At 32.9% G+C, this 7,548-nt stretch overlaps 1 long non-coding RNA gene across 2 annotated transcripts; it reads left to right on the top strand.

The window, feature by feature from the left end:
- The first annotated feature begins 1,780 nt into the window (after window positions 1–1,780).
- On the top strand, window positions 1,781–6,254 carry LOC113339930. Of its 2 annotated transcripts, none has more exons than XR_003355188.1 (7): window positions 1,781–1,837; window positions 1,961–2,077; window positions 2,631–2,690; window positions 3,487–3,569; window positions 3,814–3,870; window positions 5,034–5,244; window positions 5,987–6,254. It is a non-coding gene; the product is annotated as an uncharacterized LOC113339930 (long non-coding RNA). The 2 variants fall into 2 exon arrangements; XR_003355189.1 differs by having other exon boundaries at window positions 2,631–2,694.
- Window positions 6,255–7,548: the final 1,294 nt, after the last annotated feature.

Here is a 7,548-nt window from a genome sequence, read left to right as displayed (position 1 = left end):
CAAAAGCAAAAATGATGTCTTCAATGGAGATGTTCAAGGGTAATGTGACAAGGAAGTTAAGCAAAGATCCTCACCGCCATCCTCTAGTTTAAAAGGTTCTCTTAGAGAATGTAAATATCATAGTTATCATTATCTATGCTTGCTATTAAATGGATCAAATATTTAGTTTTACATCAATGGTTTAGACTTTAGAAAGTTCCCATCCAAAGTAAAAATACTATGGTTGGATACATACCACATTATCATGGGAGATGCTCTGAACAGAGGGTGAGAGTTTTATTTTTCTTTGACACATAGGATTTTAGACCCTCATTTAGATTAAATCCATCTCCAATAGTAGGTCTTATAAAGTAGGAAGGGTGTCAAAATAAATATGAAGGTCTTAGAGAGAGTCTTATTTAGACCTTGGGAATGACCTCCATGTCATCTTTTTGACTATTTTTTCTAATATTATTATTAAATAAATTTTTCTAAACCAATAGGAAAAAATGAATCATATTTATCTTTATCTAAAAAACAAATCCTAAAACTAACACCCCACACTACTGGAGATGGTTCATGAGAAAACCACTATTATTTTTGTTACGTATATATAACCCCACAAATAAGGATCTAAATAAAAACTCCACATAGGATTAGTAGCACCCACTGCTGAAGATGCTCTAAGGTTTGGAGAATTGGGTGACCAGAAATATAGCCTTAAAGAAATTTAAGGGCTAATTACAAATTATTGAAAAAAGGGGTGCTAGAGCCTAATCTAGCCTCCCTTAGTTCCACCATTGCCCTCCGCCCCCTATATGCATATAGGAGGAATTTACCAACCATCTCAGGATAAGAAAAAAAAATATATATTTCACAAAATTTTATCATTTTTCCTATATTTTCTTTTGTTTTATTCCCCAGACAAGAAAACATGAACTTACTTGTGATAATACACATGTATGACAAATAAGACTATATGGGGAAAAAATCATTTTAAAATTAGATTTACGCCTATCTACTGGGACATTAAAAGTCGAAAATTCTTCCTTTATATATGGGACGAAGGGAATTTTTTTCTCAAAACACAATGGCCTTGTTTGATAAAATTTATGATTATAAATAATCATAAATTGATAAATGATTTTGATATAATCATTTAAAAAAAATTTCCAAACACTTTTTTTCAGATAATTGATTATCTTATAATGATGATCTCGAAAAGGAGAGGAAAGAACTTTTTTCTGTTTCTGGAAATAATGAATTTTTTCAATTATGATTAAAATAAGTAATTATTATAATGGTTACCAAACGCATATAAAATCCATTATAATTTGCATAGTAGATTATAAGTTGATAATCAATTAAAATAACGGTTACCATACAGCTGATTCGAGGCATCACTTTCTTTAATCCTTTCCCGGCCAACAACTCGAAAGAAAATTACTCTTTCACTCTCATTTGATTTGGGTGGAATCCGCATCAATCCGGCCCAATTGTTATGCAGATTAGTCAGCTATTGGGCCAAACTATATAAAGCCCAAACTATCGTCCCCTTGATTTTTGTAGAAATTAACATTTAATCTCATTGTTCCTGGGCTTTGGACACTCTAATCCTCCCTTCCCAAGCCCAGTACATGGTAGTCCAAAATTTCCCCGCATTAACAGTTTAGTCCAAACTTTGGACGAGTTAGTCCAAATTTCAGCCGATCCAAAAAATACCATCATTTTACCTTACCTTAATTACCCTTCTCGTCTTTACGATGTTTTTTAGATCTCAGAGATTTTTTTGGAGAGAGAGAGATAAACACAGAGGCGATTTAGAGTTGTTGTTCTTCCACAGAGATTCGTTCTTCGGGTTAGTGATCTAATCCTTTCATTTTATGTTATTTGATTGATTTCCTCTTTACTTCTTCTTCGATTTTCTAGATCCGAAGAAACTGTAATTATTATCAAACAATTATTAACCCATCAAAAATAGGGCGATATGGATGTGGATGATGATGATGATGACAATTATTATCAAACAACAACACCAATTTTATCTTCTTGGGGTCCTGATGATACTCGAGATAAAAAAAAAATACATACCCCTGTTGTAAGTATTACTATTTCATATCTTTAATTTGTGTATGTATGGTGTTTGTTCATGGTTATGTTTGATTTTGATTTGTGTATATGCAATCTCATGTGAATTAAATATGATGACAACACCATTTTTTATCAGTTTGAATGGTCAATTATGAGGATAATACCATTTATTTTATCAGGTGAATGGTCCATATGGCTTTGTTGGTGTTAACACTGAAAACTATATTCATGAATGAATAGAACCTAATAATAAGAATTCAGCTCAGTTAGAATGTGTGGCACTATTTTGTTTCGTTTTCATAATGTCTAGGTGTATTTTGTCCTCACCTAGTATGCTCCTGACACATGCCCATGCTCCTTACACATTGCTAAGAATGGATTACTCCCCCTAGCAACAAGTTACCATGAGAATTTGACCCTAGAGGGTTGCCCAGGTTACAGTCACTTATGATCATAATTTGTAATTTTGACAATTTATCATTCGTAGTGCAAATTATTTATCATCTTCCATTTTTGTATGTTGGTGTATTACTGATAATGGTGGTGGTACTTTTTAATAGGCAAAACTATTGCATGTTTGAATGGTGATATTCAAGGACCGGGGGCTTGCTGCTGGATGGGTTAGTAAGTAGTCTCCTGACCCTCATTTCAAAATGATACAAGTGTAGGGATTTTCTTTACCTTATGTAAAAGGAACACATAAAAAGAAATGATAAACTTTATTTATATAGTATGTGTACTTTATTGTACATTGTTTTTCCCTATCAAAGATTTGTTGAAACAGTAAAATGATGAGAAAAGAACATGGCAGAAAGAGTAATGTTCTGTGAAGGGATTTTAAAATGTACTCGTTTGTATAGATACAAATAGATAGGATATGGGACAAGAACTGCATACTTGAGACATAGTGGTTGATTATCATTTCATTTTTCTGTTTGCACTTCTGTTTGAGAACCTGAATGTCGCCAATACATTTATCAAAAAAAATGACTAAACTAACATAATCTTAGTTCATTCAAAGCGTCCAATCACTTTATTACATAATTGAGCAACTGCCGTGCACGACTATTTTTTGAAATTTTTATGTTATACATTAGGAGACAGTTTAAAAGGTAGCACCTATTAGCTAAACAAACATAACAACCTTAAAGAGACAACTAGTCCAAGTTTTTATCTGGCTCTCTACAATCTACAGATACAGTAAACACTTGCCTTAGTAGCTTGTGCTCATTTTATACATTTTATTTTTGAATTATTAATGTGTATTAAATTGTACACATGTTAATTATTATGGTGTACATAGTTGTACACGTGTTATTCTTTTTGAAGTTTGGCATAGCTTTGCAATTTAATTGTTTTTTATTAATATTTTTTTCTTCAAAGCAACTAAATGATGTCTAATATTTTAATTTTCAGGTTGAAGATCATGAGGATCGAACATATCTAAGAGATGCATTGAAGCTGAAGAATCTTTTTTTTTTGTGTGGATTTCTGTTTAGGTGATTTTTTTGCATCATTTAACATAGGTTAATTTGAGAGTCACCAGTAGTTTGAATAGTTCATACTTTCTTTTTGAGAAGTCCATAAATAAATAGAAAAGTTATTTTAAATGATCGATGTGCAAAATCTATTTTATGCTCACTATTATTTTTCTCGTTACCCTTGTTTTTCTACTTTATTTGTCTTATATTTTCTTTCATCCCATCTTGGTGTGTCATGATTTCTTACATTTTCTTTTTATAGGTAACAATACCGGTAGTAACAAAACGAGTTGCATCTCACGATAACAAAGTTGGCGAGGTAAATTATTCACACGTAGGCTCTCTAACCAATTATTCCTTTCGTTGTAAAATCTGTGAAGATAATCTGTAAAAACCTTTATGTGCATTGCTTTTATTGTACCGGTGTACTTATATGTGCAACGATTGTACGCAGTGTACTTTTAAGTACACCAGTTCGTGCACTTTGTTTCAACATTGATTATGAAACCGAAACTATCAAATTAGTATTTGTATTTAGACTTGTCTATACACAATAGACGTAGATTTCTTCCTGACTCGAGGAATCACTACAATGATCCATATCGGTCTCTACGAGATCTAAAACCGATAAGGATAACCACATATGGTATGGATTGAGTCAGGCGATGAGGAGAACCACATATAGTATGGATTGAGTCCCTGACTCGAAGATTTTTTTTTCTTGTTTTTGTAGTAATATGTCAGACATTTAGAAAGCTACAACAAAGATAGAAGATTCGAGTTGAATGGTTGAGGTGCTATAGTTGTTTGCAGCAGTAGGGTTATGAGTGGTTGATATGAAGGAGATGATACAAAACTTCTATATGTGAGAATTAATTTTCATTTAATTTTTTTTTTATTGATACAAAGAGTTTAGGAAATTCTTCCCATTCAATTATAGTTGGTTGCGCGACATAATCCACGGAATAATAATAATCCTTTTTCTTAAAATTCGTATTCGTAAGAATCCTCTCGAAAAACCTCACATAGATTTCTAAATTCTGGATTAACTTTATCAGTATCTTCTAACTGTGCAATTTTTGATTTGTAATTTGCAGAAACATATCCGTTTTTATGAACGATATTTTATAATATTTTATATTTTGTTTCACATAAGTTCATTTTGAGAGAAATGAAGAGTTTTTACCCATTTATTATGTACATGCATGGTCGATAGTTTACAATCGACCTATCGATCGTTAATGTGTACATAATTGTACACATGTTCATTTTTAATGTGCACATAGTTGTACACATGTTCATTCTTAATGTGTACATAATTGTACACATGTTGATTTTAAGTCGCTCTGCCTGACACTGAAGTCAGTTCATACCTCTTGGTCAGAGCTGGAGAGGTCTGTGCATATACATATGATCTTCTATATAATATCTTTTCTTAACTTGCATTTCATTTTAATGTTGTTCGTCTAATCTTATTTACAGGAATTGGATAAGCTCAGAGGATGAGTTGAAGAGGATAAAGGTAGTTGTGAGCACATTTACCTTAGGAAATGACCTCACCTTATGTTGCTATGCTTGTAGCTCAAGATGTTGCAACACAATTGCAGGGGGAATGAAGGTCAAAGCTGATAAAGATGGGTCCTCGCCTCATGTTTCTATGCTTGCAACCCAAAATGTTGCAACATGGTAATAGGTATCTGGTCTAATTGTATACTTGGTTCCCTTTTTGATGCCCACTTTGATGTTGGTCTCAGCTGATAATAATATTTTGTGCATTAGGATATCTTAGCTAAAAAATTATGCTTTATTCATGTTTTGGAGGGGTGTGCATATTGGTGCACTAGTGGAATTCCCAAGAAAAAGTAGGTTTGTGTGTGGTTATGAATGATCTTCTTTATACATGTTTTACAGTGGTGTGCATAATGGTGCACCTGTGTTTTTCAATGAAAAAGTACATTTTTGTGTGGTTATGAGTGATAGGTTTTGTGCATGTTTGGCAGGGGTGTACACACTGGTGTACCCGTGTATTTTCCATGAAAAAATAGGTTTCTCGTGTTTTACAGTAGTGTACATATTGGTGCATTTCAGCATCTATGTAATTCCCATGAAAAATAGGTTTGTGTGTGATTGTGGATGATATGCATCATGCATGTTTTGAAAGTTATGGTTTTTCTGTGGAAGTTATATTGAACTCTAGTATGTTTCAATTTGGTTTGCAACATGTGACTGATTTTTTCAGGAAGGGAATTCGTATTTGTGATATTAAGTTTGTGTAGTTAAGCCCAAATGGATCGTGTCTCTTTAATTTAATAATTGTTTAACTTTTTATTTTGATCTTTTTCTTTGCTTTATTTCTTATGTGGTTGTTGGTGAAAGGTTATCGTTTTTTTTCAAGATGTGGTTTCTTATGTTTTATTGATTTTTCTTGGATGCAGGTTAACTGCTAAACCATCCTATGCAAATCCTGCCATTATTCAGCAAGAGCTTGGCGTGGTTGATATTTTTGTCAGTCTGTGCAGACTAGAGTTGCAGTCTGGCTATCATGAATGTTGGATTTTTTCTGTATTTTTGCCGATGTGTCCATAGTTGTACACTAGTATGAATCAAAAAAAATCTAAAAGTGAAAATTATATAGTCATATGGGTACTCTTTTTGTAGATCTCAAAAAGAGCTTTTCGAATATATAAAGTTTGTAAATTTTGGATGAGCGGTTTGAAAGTTAAATTGTTTTTTAAATATTTATATATTATTTAAAACTGATGATGTCATCATGAGTCATTTTGGACTAAAATACAAATATTTGTACTAATTGTAAATATTAAGGGTTATTAGTGTACTTTTCATATATTTGGACTAATTTTACCTAGTTGACTCGAGCTGGACTAAACCACATTTTTGGACTAAACCATATTTTTCCCTTGATTTTTCGGAATTTTCCAAAAATTATTCTGGTTCGAACCTCTTGTGACACTTTGGTTATTAGTCTTGCCACTAAGCACTGCTCCCGGCAACAGTTGTTGTTTACTAGTTTAAACAGCGGAAATGGGTCATTTGTCCAAATATTTTTAAAACATGGTTCAAATGGACGAGTAAAAATTAGTATGGGTGAAATGGACACCAAAAAAATAGCAAGGATAAAACTGGATTCATCCTGACTTAAACTTAAAAAATAGCAAGGATGAAACTGGATGCATCCTGATGTAAATTAAAAATAAAAAAAAATATTTGAAAATGGGTAGGATGAAACCGTTTACATCCTTGCTATTTTTACATTTTTGTCCATTTAAACAGTATCAAAATCTAAATGTCCTTTTCACCCAGGAATTGTTGATTTTGGTCTTTTTAACCAATTTTGTGTTCAAACAGTATATATATTGTGAAAAATGTATTCCTCCCACCCAGTCTGTATAAAAATGTGTTTTTGATCGTATATTATGTGCCGAATTTTGTATTCCGAACCCATATCCCAGAATCGAATTATACACGTATGTATGCCGTTCCGATTTATAGTCGAACCACAAACCGTTGACCGGATTTATGACCGTTTTCGACCATTACAAATCTGAATAATACCCGTATATTTGTCGTTTCGTATGTTTGCGGAATCTCGAATTGCTATGGAATGCGAGTTTTTAACGCTCATTCTATAACCCTCTAACAACCTTGTACAATACGAGAGTTAGTTGGTAGGGGTGCGAGTGGTTTATCATTTAAAGCAATCCGCAAGGTCCATTGAGTGAACTTTACAACCAAGAAATAGGATGAATTGATCGTCTTGCCATGAGTGCCTTAAAATCAACCCATCCCGCTCATTACGTGTGGTTTTTGACATTTTACACAAATTTTTTACTTTGCCGCTAATATGACCTATTCCCACCCTCATAACAACCTTCTTCTTTTGCATGAATTTCTATTTGCGCGGCTTATAGGGCTTGATCCCCTTATAATACATCTACAACATTATTGTGCCAACTAATGCAAACGCATATCTCGGCAA

The sequence above is a fragment of the Papaver somniferum genome, unplaced genomic scaffold (assembly GCF_003573695.1).
Source record: "Papaver somniferum cultivar HN1 unplaced genomic scaffold, ASM357369v1 unplaced-scaffold_21, whole genome shotgun sequence".
NCBI lineage: Eukaryota > Viridiplantae > Streptophyta > Magnoliopsida > Ranunculales > Papaveraceae > Papaver > Papaver somniferum.
Note: the sequence above shows the minus strand (reverse complement) of the source record. Positions and strands in the feature narration are given on the sequence as shown.